Source organism: Haliotis cracherodii, unplaced genomic scaffold (genome assembly GCF_022045235.1).
Source record: "Haliotis cracherodii isolate W230 unplaced genomic scaffold, xgHalCrac1.p SCAF_14, whole genome shotgun sequence".
Classification (NCBI taxonomy): Eukaryota; Metazoa; Mollusca; class Gastropoda; order Lepetellida; family Haliotidae; genus Haliotis; species Haliotis cracherodii.
In genome coordinates this window covers 13,933,691-13,950,843 of record NW_027266269.1, presented here as the reverse complement: position 1 = coordinate 13,950,843, position 17,153 = coordinate 13,933,691, and the positions used below count along the sequence as shown (strand labels likewise).

General features: G+C 42.0%; 1 pseudogene; it reads left to right on the top strand.

Moving 5' to 3' along the window:
- The first annotated feature begins 434 nt into the window (after positions 1-434).
- On the top strand, positions 435-17,153 carry LOC139460578 (uncharacterized; annotated as a pseudogene).

Genomic DNA, 17,153 nt, shown 5'->3' with positions numbered 1-17,153 from the left:
CCACGGTTGCACCTTGCTTGACATCGGCTCAAAAGCATGCACAAGCAATCAACACATCAAGCAAACAACCTGGCACGGCTGACACGGTGTTGTCACACACAGCGCCAGAAACAACAGCAACAACCTCAACAACAAGACAAGCGGTAGAAGACGTTATGAGGACTCCGTCACAGGCTGACCGCTGAATACGCGCGTGGATGTGGAGCTACGTGGCATTTCTACCTAGAGCCTATCTGTGCAGATACCAGCCGCTGTAGGTCCTGTGAGTAGTGTGTTCTGAGATCAGGATGATTGTTTTGTTTGTCACCATGGTCATGTGATTGTCTCCATCATATTTTGTATGTCTGGTACACGGCGCCAGCCGCCGGACACAGGAAGCAAGTCTAACGTGTAAGAATGAAGGTCGAGACGTAGGGCCTGCTGCTGATGCTACAATGTCGAAGCAGACTGAGTGAGTATAGTCTATATTACGGACTGAATAGAACCCGAGTCTTCGGCGAACGCTTTTACCACTGGGCTACCCTGCCGCCCCCGTCTAAGAAAGGCATCCTGGTGATGATACCATGTCGACGTAGAGGTAACACAATGGATGTTATGCGATGGCAATGTTCCCCTGTCTCCTCACTCACTTACTTTCTGATTCTCGGTGCAAACGCCTCTGTCGTCCATGGTGTGATACTGGTGACCTTCTCAGATTGGATAATGATGCCGACGCCATAATTGTCGTGCCCATTACAGGGCTGACCTTTGTGTAACCTCTACTCAGCAAAACTTCAACTACAAGGTCAAATGTACTGGTACTGGCGCGAAATGTGGGTATCAGGAGGTACTGGCGCGGAATGTGGGTATCAGGAGGTACTGGCGCGGAATGTGGGTATCAGGAGGTACTGGCGCGGAATGTGGGTATCAGGAGGTACTGGCGCGGAATGTGGGTATCAGGAGGTACTTGTACGGAATGTGGGTATCAGGAGGTACTGGCGCGAAATGTGGGTATCAGGAGGTACTGGCGCGGAATGTGGGTATCAGGAGGTACTGGCGCGGAATGTGGGTATCAGGAGGTACTGGCGCGGAATGTGGGTATCAGGAGGTACTGGCGCGGAATGTGGGTATCAGGAGGTACTGGTACGGAATGTGGGTATCAGGAGGCACTGGCGCGGAATGTGGGTATCAGGAGATACTGGCGCGGAATGTGGGTATCAGGAGGTACTGTACGGAATGTGGGTATCAGGAGGCACTGGCGCGGAATGTGGGTATCAGGAGGTACTGTAACGGAATGTGGGTATCAGGAGGTACTGGTGTGGAATGTGGGTATCAGGAGGTACTGTCGCGGAATGTTGGTATCAGTAGATACTGGCGTGAAATGTGGGTATCAGTAGATACTGTCACGGAAATGTGGGTATCAGGAGGCATTGGCGCGGAATGTGGGTATTAGGAGGTACTGGCACGGAATGTGGGTATCAGGAGGTACTGTCACGGAAATGTGGGTATCAGTAGATACTGGCGCGGAATGTGGGTATCAGGAGGCATTGGCGCGGAATGTGGGTATTAGGAGGTACTGGCACGGAATGTGGGTATCAGGAGGTACTGGCGCGGAATGTGGGTATCAGGAGGCATTGGCGCAGAATGTGGGTATCAGGAGACACTGGCACGGAATGTTGGTATCAGGAGGTACTGGCGCGGAATGTGGGTATCAGGAGGTACTTGTACGGAATGTGGGTATCAGGAGACACTGGGTGGAATGTTGGTATCAGGAGACACTGGGTGGAATGTGGGTATCAGGAGGTACTGTCGCGGAATGTGGGTATCAGGAGGTACTGTCACGGAATGTTGGTATCAGGAGGTACTGTCGCGAAATGTTGGTATCAGCAGGTACTTGTACGGAATGTGGGTATCAGGAGGTACTGGCACGGAATGTTGGTATCAGGAGGCACTGGCGCGGAATGTGGGTATCAGGAGGTATTTGTACGGAATGTTGGTATCAGGAGACACTGGGTGGAATGTTGGTATCAGGAGACACTGGGTGGAATGTGGGTATCAGGAGGTACTGTCGCTGAATGTGGGTATCAGGAGGTACTGTCACGGAATGTTGGTATCAGGAGGTACTGTCGCGGAATGTTGGTATCAGGGGGTACTGTCACGGAATGTTGGTATCAGGAGGTGCTGTCGCGGAATGTGGGTATCAGGAGGTACTGTCACGGAATGTTGGTATCAAGAGGTACTGTCACGGAATGTGGGTATCAGGAGGTACTCTCGAGGAATGTGGGTATCAGGAGGTACTGGTGTGGAATGTGGGTATCAGGAGGTACTGTCGCAGAATGTTGGTATCAGGGGGTACTGTCGCGGAATGTGGGTATCAGGAGGTACTGTCACGGAATGTGGGTATCAGGAGGTACTGTCACGGAATGTGGGTATCAGGAGGTACTGTAACGGAATGTGGGTATCAGGAGGTACTGTCGCGGAATGTGGGTATCAGGAGGTACTGTCGCGGAATGTGGGTATCAGGAGGTACTGTCGCGGAATGTGGGTATCAGGAGGTACTGGCGCGGAATGTGGGTATCAGGAGGTACTGGCGACTGTTGTCAGGGGAGGTCATACAGCTGGTTCCGTCATGTATTGTTTTACTGTTGGCTTGTCACAAGAAGAAACATAGTTTCTCATGTGTATACAAATCAGTTATGTGCACACGTACAAGCCATGATGGTCAGATCAGTCATGAAGGTGTGTCTCTTATCCGTTCTAATGTGTACGTAATTTATCAATTGTGTAAACATGTATATTGCATCTTTAAAAGTAAACAAAGCGTTACAGTGTTCCACACAGTGTAGGGCACACTACTATCAGCCTATGTACAGGCTGAAAATAAATAATTAGCGTCCTTTCTACTGGAAGCAGTTGCTTAGCAACGATGCTAGATTCAGCTATTGCTCTTTAATGCAGGTAGTTGACTGACCGTGCTACGCTTGTGCTGTCATGGATCTGCTTTGTTTAGAGAAGGGAGTCGCTTGTTGCTTGGCAGACGTTGCTCATCTTTACAAAGGTGTAACAAATTGTTTAACCCGTCAGGATTCATTGCTGGAGGACACACAGGTAACACAATACAAGTGTACTTTGTTTCACCACATGCCGCTCTATAGTTTACAGTTAATGATGACGAACGTTTTACCTTTTCAAAGTGCTTATTATTCTATACAGCGTTTGTAGAGTTGTCAAACCTGAATCTGTTTGGTTATCTAATGACTAGTCAAAACTTCTCGAATCTAGCCCAAACCTGTTTCATAACGTCACTAACATGCTATGCCATTAGAAATATATCGGGACCCTATTATGCTGTACATGTCGCGAAGATACGGCCCGTCCTGACATAACTGTTTTATACATGATGGCGATGTGTCGGCCCGTCCTGACATAACTGTTTTATACATGGTGGCGATGTGTCGGTCCGTCCTGACATATCTGTTTTATACATGATGGCGATGTGTCGGTCCGTCCTGACATATCTGTTTTATACATGATGGCGATGTGTCGGTCCGTCCTGATATATCTGTTTTATACATGATGGCGATGTGTCGGTCCGTCCTGACATATCTGTTTTATACATGATGGCGATGTGTCGGTCCGTCTGCCGACAAAACGTTGCGGGTCGGCGTACCAGTGGTCATTCTGTCTCCTGGCTCAATTGTAACGGATTATGATTAGAGTCAATAGTTAGCGTCCGATCCATACACACTCTTGTACATTTGCTACCCCGCTAATTAACACCCGATCCCGCTGTACACAGTGATTGCGTGAATCAATTATATATAATAAATATTATCACTCACAGTACTTACTCTGATCAATGGCAAGTGATTCAATACATGAACATGCTTAGGTCATCGTTGTGTTTAGGAACTATAACTGAAAGTGTGTTAAATTACTTAACATTACTCAAGTAATGGTAGTATTTTGTTTTTTTAAGCAAAATATGTTATCCACGATCTCGAGGCAGCACACAGCACGATGTCAGTGAGTGTGAGTGAGTTGAGCAGTATGTCGCTCATAACACGGCGCGGCAGATCAATGTCGGGAACAAAGCTTACAATGATGTAAGTTTATGCGGAGCCCACTGACAAAGAAGCAAAATTAAGACAAATCTAGTTTTCTAGTGAACACCTCGACCAGCCGGCCCAAGACATTGAGATGAATATTGTATTCGACACTTCGAACATGGGATCCCATACATTGAGATGCGACAAGATCAAATATGAAACATATATAATAATGGTCAATCACCAATACACGGTTAAAATTTTAAAGGTACAGGAAGTAGAGTTCCTTGTGCCAGAAGAGAAATGTCTTGAAAAGATTCCAACTTTCCGACAACCAGCATGTTCTACGAAAACAGTAATAACTGTTGTTTTGCAAAATAATCAGCGCAAACATTTAAACTAAATATTCAAACACGCTGTATGCACAGTTGTCTTGTCGAGTCATAATTTGAATAGATTGTTATCACTGGAGGAGGCAACCTCTATAGATAACACATTATTACTCTATCGCTCATGCTGAAACTACATTCACCGGGGAGGAAGATGAATCAAAACTATTCTTCTTCAATTCCAAAGGGAACCCTTATAAACAAACGTATGTGTATTCCTTTCACTGCATGAAAAAGTGCATTTCACGTGTGCCCTCATGTTTGGAATAAGGTATGGAATTGATGGCTTCTCTGCCCATAGGAGACCTCACGTGTGGGATATGGCATTGGCAGTGCAACTATGTCTTTATATGCCAAGTGTTAGGGACGTGTGCTCATAAAAAAACATGCATTCTTAACGGTACTAAAACGTAATGGAATGAATTTACTTTTTGTGATCGGTATTATACAGGTTTGAAATTAATGGAAATATAAAAGGCCATGCCCAGCTGTTTCTATTAAGTTTGAAAGCGACGCAAATGACAATATTATTTACATACATTCCTGTCATCGTATCCCAATTGCATGGATCGATGCTCATGACGTCAGTCACTGGATTGTCTGGTCCAGACTTGATTATTTACAGACCGCCGTCATATAGCTTGGATATTGCTGAGTGCGGCGTTAAACAAACAAACAAACAAACAAACAAACAAACAAACAAACGTGATGACATTGTATTGGGAATGTTTGTCTGCCATACAACACATTCCATACATCTGAGTATTGTACACACATACTTTAGTATTATAGATCGTGTTTCTGTACAATGTATCTCAGTGCCGAGTTAATCGTTCACTACGCAAGTGGTGCGCCATGACTTGGAGGGGGCGTAATAGTGGTGATTGTAGGGGTAAGACTTCTGATGAGCAGCGACTTGATTCCTTGGTTTGTGAATCTGAACCATGTACCTATTACTGACACAGATGGACAGGGTCTAAACTAAGCAGAGGGATGTTTATTTGGATCGATGTTTTCTGATGACTTGCAACGACAGTTTAGTGTTTCATGTCTTACAGAATACATTGCAGGGATCGTGTCACGTGAGTTTATACTAATTAATGACTTAATCCACAGAGAATAACTGTACAACTTGTACTTGAATGACGACAAAACAGAAGTTCCACTTGTTGGAGGAAACTATCACATAAATGACTCAGGCCTCTCCATGGAGGCCCAAGTAGACAGAACATGTTGTGATCATATCCGTTCCGTTCGAAACATCAGAAAATATATCCCAGCTGAAAAGGCTCATCTTCAAGTCAGAGTTCCAGTGTTATCGAAGCTACATTGTTGTAACGGGCTGATGGCTGACCTGAAGAAAACACAACTCTACAAGTTCTCAAAAGTTCAGAGTACAGCCGCATGGATTACTGCTTTTAAAACCAAATCAGACCATATCTCCCCTGTTTTAACATCCTTACCCTGGCTTCAGGTTAAACAGCGAATTGACTTCAATCTCCTCTGCATAACCGTCAAGTACCTTGAAGTGCGCGCTCCCGGATATGTCACGGAACTCCCGGATATGTCACGGATCTCCCGGATATGTCACGGAACTCCCGGATATGTCACGGATCTCGTCACAGCATACATCTCTGCAAGATCACTCCGTTCTCAAAATCAACTTTCACTGCAAGGCCCAAAGTTTAAACTGTCTTCCTGGTGGAAACAGATCATTCTCCCATGCTGCACCACTTCTTTGGAATGCCTCACTTCTTCACATCACACTCTGGGACTCTGTGCCAACCTTCAAGTCACAACTAAAAAACGTCTCTATAGTCCGTACAACTAACTGTCATTTCTCTCTTCCACAGCGTATTGATCATGCGTCAGTGTGTGGACAACTGCGCTCTACAAATGGCATTAGTCTCGTGTTATTATGATTATCATTAATTGTCATGTAAGACCTGCAGATGAATCTTTTGTTCTACTGTTCACTCCGAGGCACTGATATAACCACCACTCACGTACCCCATGTACCCAGGGGTACAACATTGTTGGACTTTCACATAGTCAAGTTCACATAGTCAAATCTAAAAGCTGGTCCAAAATGCTTAAAAGTCTGTAATTCATTCATTATTGTATTTTTCATTTTGAGAAAAATATCAGTAAGTATCATGAGATACTTACACCAACAGTTTTTTAATAAAATACTTCTCTGAAGGCATCACCTATATTGGTATAACAAATCGTAATTTTGAGTGTTATTTATCAATACTGAAAGAATGCCATTGGCGTAATTGTCTTAATTGCTATATGCCATCTGAGGTGAGTTGATGGCAATCTATCTTACATAATAAAATAATATGCACTTTATGTCGTTTGAAAGACTTCGGTGACGAAAATCAAGATTTGTTTGTATGTCCTATATTTGATAAAACAGTAGGTAGAAAACCGGAGTTCTAATCTGTCAGAAATCGTCACTTCCAATGGATGTATTTGTCCTACATAATGGCTGCATTAACGTGAACGCAGCGGCAAATACACATTAAACAAACTATATGGATGTGGTTAGTATACATTTTCATACGCATTTTGTTTGCAGTAAATTACAATGTCTGTCAAATGCTTCTCCTGTAACAGTCCTCATGACTTAATAAACAACAATGGGATAATACTGTTTCCATATTCAGGGTAAGCATTTGTTCAGTTTATTATGTACAGCAGGGGTAGTCACCTGTTACAAGTAGTCCTTTGTCTGTTGGCACACCCGGGAGATGTACCGCTTCAGGTATTTACAAAAGAAAGAATCTACTTCTTTACAAATGAACAAAATAAACAAACGATAAAAAACGTTGATCGCCTTCATACAATTACATAACATTTGTTGATGTGTATTCAAGTCGTCTATCACCCAGCATCATAAGCGGGCAAACAGTCGCTTTAAAAAGTTCTAATTATGTCAGCAGACATCATGCAGTAATAACAAAGGCCCCTCTTCCCCGTCCCGCCTTGTGCATGTGGAGATCCGTTTGAAGAGGCTCAACATGTTGTACACTAATGTACATTATGTCAAATTGGCACAAGTCATGCTTACTTGAATCGTTTAATTAATCACTTTCTTTACGGTATATATGCCAGATTAAACATCTCTTACGTTAGTTCGCTTGTATACATTTACTAAGAACACGAAGCGAGTGGTGACAATAAGACAACAATAGATATTGTTACCCTGGCGAAATTATTTTTGATATAGCAACGCATTCATATGTAACATATCATTATAACATGCAGTTTATACAGAATAATTTGTTCACATATAATTCTTAAATGCTTTATACACGAAGATGTGGTGGTAGAAACATGTGTGCACAAGTTGCCCTACAGGTAACAAGGGTTTCAGTTCCGTTCTTTACAGAGACAGCTGGTGCCACTCAACAATCAAGGATTGTCTCCGTGAATATGTGATCTATCTATTGTGACCTGATTACCTGAAGTTGGTACAATATAGTTACTTGGTGATCCTATTTCATACGACAAACATATTTAAACAATATGTTAACAGCTAGGTCTGCAAGCCCACAACAGCACATGTATCTATTTGACTTGAAGATGACATAATTTCCTGACCTCCATGTGTTGATGTTTGTCTGATGTAGGACAGATGCTGTGATGATGCACTCATATGCTGACGGTGGCTGTGTTTCAGAGACTGGCAGCATGAGGAAACCTCTGGGTAGATGCCGGCGGGGTGTGGCGAGGGCGTGGCGCCACCTGGTGCGGAGGTCCAGCATAAACTTGATGTTGTGTGTATGCTGTACCGTGTCTCTCATCATCATGGCGGTCAACCTACACGGTAACTAGAAGTCGTATTGCGTCATAAGTCATTTTGTTTTGAATAAAGAGGTGGTCAAAGAAGTGCTTATGATATAGTGTGAGTACGGCTTTACCAAATACACACACACACACACACACACATATATATATATATATATATATATATATATATATATATATATATATATATATATATATATATATATATATATATATATATAAACACCAAGGGATAGGGCTTGAATGGTTATGGTGTGATCAGTCTTGTCATCACAATGCAGTCTTAGCGCTGACTAGGACGCTCAGACACTTCCAGCCGTCACACAATGCACTGTGGGAGCTTCCGGTCAGTACTGCACGTGCTCTGAACGCCTTATCCACTCCAGGGTTGGCCGGATAGCTTTGTAAAACCATGTACCTATTCATTGTGGTCAGTGGGCAAGTGGAACCAGAGTTACCTTGCACGCCATGACCCAGTGACTGAAAAGGCAGTACACACCCATAACTCAGTTAACATGTATTTCTCTGGCTGTTTCACGTTATATGGCTTGTGTTGGGGGACGTGTGGCCGGGTACAGGGGTCTCCATACACCGCATGACGTGTAGATGAACCTGGAGCTTCAGTGTCTAATACTTGAATAGTACCATACAAGAATGGGTTCCTCTTTACAGGGTCACAAGATACATCAGCTGATCACGGGGTCAGAGGGCGATTCCCTGACGTCATGGGGATGTTCCGACAGATGGAAATACACCATCATCCAGTAAGTAACACTACACAAGAACGTAGGTTGCAAAATTATGCTTCTGGAAGATAGATGTTTCATAAACATTACCTCTTACTCGTAGGTGTAACGTGAACCGTCCATGCTTAAAGACCACATGATACAACTGTACTACAGATAGTGATAATCACACATGACACTAAGATCATTTTACACTTTGGCCACGTGTGTTGTTATATATGTTGTCTATACAGAAACATCGTTGGATTCATTAATCAACAATACATATGGTTTAGTAGAGATTCATTTGAACCATTTGAAAGTCTGGTATTTTGGGTATGGGATGGGTGTGGATGTGGACTGGTCTTGGAATATTTTGAAACTTTATTCAGGTGATAGTGGAAAATGTTAAGTTGGCCTCAGGTTTTTAAAGAAAATAATTGTTCTGCTCCTCCTTTTGAGAAAATGAATCACGTGTTATGAAGCAGTGGGTCATCATTAACGTGGGTCATCATTTACATGGGTTCACTGACAGCAAGATTAGGAGATAAACAAAATGTGTTTTCAATGTAGAGCTGAATTACCTGTATATTCAACCCCGCTAAATTGAATTTGGAACCGAAGCCGCAGCGTGAGATTTCAAAAGTTGAATTTAGCGCTTTAAATCCATAGGTAACCTAGCTCTAAATTGAAAACACAGTATGGCTATCTCCATTCGACTAAATAAAACGCGAACTCTTTGGTGTTAGCAAATATACTGAGTGAAGTCTTTTGAGTGGGTTAATTGTCGACCAGAATTTACGGAATCACCGACAACAGCCTCCAAACAAAATATTTCGCTCTAAATGCACAAGCAGTTTCTTTACACCACAATTCTTCACTCGAACTAATGCCAGGCACTGCAAGCATGCAGCACGGCAACATCGTAAGCCAACAAGAGCTGGGCGCCAAAAATGAAAAAGAGCAAGCCTTGCAAAGGTTTCGTTCTACATGTAACACTGCCGCGCGTCAATATTATGACGTCATATCGTTCATTGTGACACAAACTATATGACTTCACAGTCGTATATATTTAAGAATTGACCTTCACTCTGTGTGAGTTCATTGGAGTATGGACCTTCATAGAGTGAGGGCCAAACTGTATGAACGTCGGAGCTTGAAATGGCCAAATATGTACAACAATGTTAACTTCCATATGACATCACTACAAAATGGAGTGTTAACTAACAAAAGTACGCGGAATTTTACGAGGGTGCATTCGTTGATTCAGGGATCGTATATACATATATGTGTATAAGTAATATTCTCACAATCTGTGTACTGTCATTTGTCATGTTTTCCAATGAAACCAAGAGAATTAGTCGGGATATGCAGATATCTACCGTCATCGTTGAGCGTGATTTTGCGAATCATGGCGTCAGGACGGAAACTTTCACGATTTCTGTTGAATTTATCGGATCATCGTAATGTAAATATTTTTAATTCGATAACTCGTGCTACGATACTCTTCCCATGAATATTCTCAAACACGTGAGCTAATATATGCAACAATCAGACCAATGGATCTCTCAAAATTGGAGAGAATGCTATACAGTGTAAAATATGAATTTTGCTATGTTTACATTTCAAACAAGTACAATTTTCCGAGCACAGCGTTCGTTTCCACACCTAATTAATTTCGCTTGATTTCGTGTAGATAATTTGTATTGGTGACACAGACCATTTATCATTTGATTCTAAAATGTATGAGGAGTTCAGGGATGTATGTATGGCTGCTGAGTTTGAAAAATATGCGATGTCATGCGTCTCATAACCGGCATACGTTAAATGTGATTTTGAAAAACTATATCCAATATGGCGGAAAGTACACTTCGACGTTCGTGTTTGCGTATTTTACAATGCATGCTCAATGATTCTTGGCTTATCGGCGACGTTTCAACGTCTATCTGACGTTGAAAAACAGATAGAAATCTAACCGTAATCACTAATATGCTATTTTTATTAGATTCTTCAGGTAAATATCGCATGTTTAGATTTCTAAACAGATTTCTTAACGCCGTGAATGATTTAGTAATGTATCCGAAATGGAGAGATTTCCGATGTACCTAATTTTCAGAGCTCAATTTCAGTAGTTTTGCTTTGCCTAAAATGACAGTTGATATCACAGAAAAAGGGAATTTCCCACATAATTCAAAACCGTGTATTGTATTAGTATGCATGATGCATCTTGAATTTTATTCGATTTCGAAGGAAGGGTTGATGAGGAGGGACATACTAGTATATGTCGCTGTGGTATCCAGGGGGTAAAGTTCTAAAACCGAAACGTTCAACACAGACGTTGGAGAACATTCGACAGAAGCACGTGGAACTTATGAATGACTTACGATAAGGACATTAGTCCGTCAAATAGAGTTTCAATTAGAGAGGGTTTGTTGTGATACCTCTGACTGACCAATCAAAATATACCAATAATACTGACCTGACTTCATCACCTATTTGGTGATGTTAAGTCGCTCTTCCGAATGATGTCATCAAGACATCATGAAAACAGACAAACGTTTCTGGTGTAACACTGAACTATACCTGTAGCTCTTTCTTTTGGGCAACAACCGAAATGTGCGATACAAATATTTTTGTATCATTCACGACTCACCTTTAATTTGCTTAGCCCAGTGTGTATCATTTGCTCGTTCAATTATCAATATTGTCCCAAAGAAAAAAGGACAAGACTTGTTTGCAAACCAGGCACGCAACCTCCAGGTGTTGATTACCAAACAAACAACAAACAGTCCAGATCAGGTGGCCTACAAGGGAGAGTGTGTCCACATGTCTGGCCTAGGTCAAGCTGTGCCTCCGTCCAACATGTTTATTTCTGACTACCAACAGTTGTCGTAGAAGACGACGACGACGACGACGACTACGACTAAAGTATTATCTCTCCTCGAATGTTCTGTACATCACAGATAGCATACAGCCTAAAGTACACATGGTCACTGCTAAGATGAAAGATAAGGTCACTAACATACAAAACAATTAAGAGTTATATCAAATTATAGGAAGATAAATGAGTTTAAGAAGCAGTGGGCAACATAAACATAGACCTATATATGATAACTTGAGATTTGTTTAAAAGGTAGATACTGTTTGGAATAACAAAAATATACGAGCTCTTCTAGTTTTCACAACGGGGGTTTGATGGGGACGGCCTGAAGGGGAAAGTTTGTATTCGGGGTTAAGAAATTAGATGAGTCAGTTATAAATTTGGCTGCCTAATTTACCACTTGCCGCTCGTATAATGATGAAAGACATTCAGTGTGACTCCAGCTATTTCACTTGCGATGATTTGTGTTGAAACTGAATGGGACTTGTGCCAACAATGGGAAGTAAAAGTAAGAACACTGAATAATTGTAATGTAGAATAGTGACATCACAGCTTGATTTACAGACATGTACTATATGTACATTGTATGACACTATATATTGGATAATAATTATCCTCGTGTCATGGAAGTTCGATCACTTAGAAAAGAGGATTGCAAATCTGTTGGTGTCAGCGACAGGTTATAAGCTCTACAGCCAAGCTCACAAACCGAATGTTTATCAACTGAACTTGTGGCATTTCTTTTGACTTCTCTCCAAAATGAATTGCTAGGTCTGTAGCAATAGTAGTTCTCTCAGTCCTAGTATAGCCATACCCAAAATTTGCCATGGCGTCAATATGTGAAACAAGTCCCTATTCTTCTTCTATGGACATTAGTGGTTCTCTACCAGTGTTTGTGTATTCAATAGAAATTTCCCCACTAATCCTGTCATGAAGTGTAGCAAATGGAACAGCACAGGTAGTGGCAGTTTTCCTAATTGCCATTCCATCTAAAACAGCATTATATGCCTTGTCTTGGGCTGCAGACAAATATTGCCAACATTGGCCTCTTCTGGTTGGTCAAAACTTGTAAAAATAAAGCTTTTTTTAATATCATCAAAACTGCAGAGACAGAAGTTCTCAAAAAGTATTTAGTTGTCAATAAGAAATGACCCTTACCCGTCTCCATTGTTTTAAATTTTGACGAGAACATCACGTGTCTGGTCACGTGACATTTACACCAGGAAAGTAAACAAGCAGACGATAGGAATGCCGTCGATTTACAACGTGTGAATTGACATTTTATTTGAGCTGATAACGTTACATAAGTGATCTCGGGATAACAAGTAGTCGTTTGCTGAATATGAGCTATAACTTACGTTTTGGAGTTGCCAGAAGATCAAAGCTGCATGTACCGTAATTTCTTGTTACATATCGCGAGAATTATCATTTAGAATGGCCGGTCGAAGTTACATATCGATCGAACGTGTGTGACTTGACGATACAGGCAAAACAATTAAAAAAAACCACTAAACAATGATCATAAAGCACAGAGATGACTAAATTGACAAAATGTTTTACATTCATTTTTCTATTTCTCAGCTCATGTTAGCAAAGGTAATATAGATACTATATAAATTATTACAAAATATACGGTAAGGCATAATGTATGTCTCGATAATAATACGTGTCCCCGAAATGCAAGTTGGTGTAAGAAAATGTATTTTCGAATGTGGTTGACACACCTTTCGCTTTCATTGTGCAAGCAGAGTTAGCTCCCTTGTCGACTCATGACAAATTCGGTTCGCACTGTATCGCACATATGTGGCTTATTGCTGACCATGAAGGCAAACAAATAGCACGTCCTTTGTTTACATCCTGGCAGGGTGTAACGTCGGTGACGGTCCTTCCTGCAACCGTCTTTGTTCGCGTCCCAGTAGAAACGTTTTTGCGTGTACTTGGGGATATTTTACGTGCGTTTCACAGCACCAGCCTGTCGCAGTGTCTGAAGAAGCAAGTTGATGTCAGTCGACGTACCAAATGCCTGGTGCAGTATATCTCCAGAGCCACCTCTTTGTATACTTGCTGCCAGTCATCCTCTGCGTTGAATGTCATAATGATTCGTGTTTGTGATATTTTATCAATTTGAACTTTACGCGATATACGGCTTTTCAATTGGACGAGAGGTCAGTCACTTGACCGCAAAAATGACGTTCACAAGTGTATGAACGACACAATTTTTCACGAGACCGTGTTCTTGAAATGACGTAAACACTGATGGACTACTTTCAGGAGTTCCCTAGCACGAATACATATAACAGCTTTCTTTCTGATCATTTAGACCCGTTAATCTTGAACTAAGCGTTTTAGTATACACTGAGAAAAGTTGACTGCAGGATCGTTAACGAATATCCTCGCTACGACCCATCCTAGTGAATACAACGAGGAATCCGTGTCTAGCCTGGCAGTGACCGTCTACAGCAATCTTTGAGTTTACCTTAGTGTCTATTTGACACATCTTTAATCACCTTTCAATGATCGACCAATTGAATACATGTTTTGCGTAAGATGTTGTTGAAGAGCAAGTTGTTTATCCATACGCTCATGTCACCTCTCTTTTTGAGGAACTATTTTATTCCGCGATATAGCTGGTTGTTGTATGGCTGTCAGTGTAAACATGAAGTCACACGTACTAGATAAAATTGTGCATAGATCTTGGCATGTTTTGCGTAAGATGTTGCTGAAGAGCAAGTTGTTTATCCATAAGCTCATGTCACCTCTCTTTTTGAGGAACTATTTTATTCCGTGATATAACTGGTTGTTGTATGGCTGTCAGTGTAAACATGAAGTCACGCGTACTAGATAAAATTGTGCATAGATCTTGGCCTTCATCCTTTGGGGTAAGAAATTGTGATAAAAAAAAAGAAAAGAATTGACATTCACTTTGTGTGAGTTCATTGGAGTATGATCTTGGTGGTAGTAGCAAATATTCAAACGTATGAGGGCCAAACATTGTATGAACGTCGTCGCAAGCTCCGACATTCATAGAGTTGGGCCTCACACTATGAAGGTCTATACGCGCCCAAAGCGGACATGCGTATTCAAAATGGGGCCTTTTGAAAATCTTATAAATTTTATTGAGAACACCGCGGTTTAACAGAAACCTTTCTTTATGAATATATCTTATTTGAGGTTGTTTATATCCGTCCTATGGCTGTAGGTATTCCTGGCACACCATCACTGAACCATAATCTGTCGGTCGTGTTTTGTTTAATAGTAAACTGATGGTTTCGTTCAGGAACACATCTTTGTTCATCCAAAAGGTTGACAAGGAACTTCTATTTTTCAAGGAACACTACGCAACCGTCTGACACTTCTGACAATCGGCCTACGTCATTCATAAACGTGTGTGATCAGTTCATTGTGTACCGTTCAACTCTGCACTGGGGGAAACTGCCTTGTGGTGATCTGAAAGAACCCCTTGACGCTATAACTGTATCGTTGTTTTCACGACGTGCCGCTGTCGTATCCGGATTGTCTCCACACATCTGTTCCTTGAGATTATTATTTTAGCAATCTGTGATACCTAATCATCTTTATTGCTTGCCAGTTGTCGCGACATGATAACTACAGTTGACATGGTGATGAATTGTGCGAGGACGGATACTCTTTCCATAATCTTTACATTCCGACACATCCCACCCGGAGTACTTGAATGACATGACCTGTGTTGTATTTCAACCACCGGCACTTAGCATACTTAGCATGTCATGATCGCATCGATAACCGAAGGAAACCTCACATAACCATCAATTAAAACTGGCACAGCCCTGTGCCTGCATGGCCGAACTTACAATTAATTCCCCAGTCTCCGGTATACACGAACGCGCGTTCGCCCTTTGATGTCACCTATTTCGTATTAGAGCTATGTAGCAGGGTTGAATAATTGATATATGCATTGTGTATTGTGTAAAGTTTAATCCATTGCAGCAGAGCGACCGAGGATTCCAGATCAAAGAAGTGAAGAGCGACAACCTGACTTACTACGACCTGTTTCCGGTAGGCCGACGCTTTATGGCAAGAGAGAAGCAAGTGCAGGACGGGTGTCGGGGACGGGAGACGGAACTTCTTGGTCTGTCCTCGGAGAAGTGGGCATTTGATCGGATAGAGGTGGACACGGACAGGGGGACTTTGTACTGTCCACTGCTAAAGGTCGGCTCGACTTTCTGGAGAAGGGTTTTCTATGCAATGAGACAAAACTCAACAATAAACACTCCCTATGACATCAGCATCAACAAAGCACTGATGTCGAAACGGGAGACACTGCATAAGCTGCTACCTTTGAATAGATCATCAACACAGCAGTACTTGAAAGAATCTGTAAATATAATGTTTGTTCGTGAGCCATTCTCCAGGTTAATCTCAGGATACGTGGACAAGCTGTTCGCCCCAAATCCCTACTTCTGGACTGTCATCGGCAAGTTCATCATATCAAATTACAGAAAAAATCCGAGCCCCCAGAGTCTCCGTTGTGGCCATGACGTGACGTTCCCAGAGTTCGTGCAATACGTGGTGGACACAGAGGCGAGGAATGACCCCCACAGGGACGCACATTTCACCCCCACATATGACCAGTGCAAGCCCTGTCAGATTCCCTACAACATCATTGGCAAGATGGAAACATTCAAGGACGACACTGCTTTTATACTGAACGCTCTTGGTTATAACGTCAGTACAAACTCGCTTAGGCTGTGGTCGTTGAAAGCAGAAGAGGACGCTGTCATTGACTCAACGCTTAGTCCATTTGGGTGGAAAAAGAAAATACAAAAATGTATGTCCTTTCACGAGGCAGCTAAACGTATTTGGCACAAAATGCAAATTAGAGGAATTGTGCGCAAGGATTACGCGATGCCCTTTACCGTAAGGAGCCTTAAGACAACATCCTCCCGGCAATTTATCGAAGCTATGCTAAAAGGGCGGCGTTCACCAGATGACCATGGTTTTCTGAAGAGTCAGAAACAGGAGGTCTTACAGAGAGCGTATCAACTTGTTCCTCGAGATGATCTTGAGAGAATCAGAAAATTATTCAAGCCTGACTTTGAACTATTTGGATATGACATGTATCCAAAACATATATTTCCTGATTATCCGACACACACCGGAAATAATTGGTTATTTAATGTGTCAAGTGTTTGATGACGTAGCGTGTGCGTGTGCGTGTGTGTGTGTGTGTATCTGTGTGTTGTGTGAGCATGTAACGTGTGTGTTATTCATGAGTAATGATAGAGCTTGAGAGTGATGTCAAAGTGTAGAAAACATTTGTATGTCTGAAGAA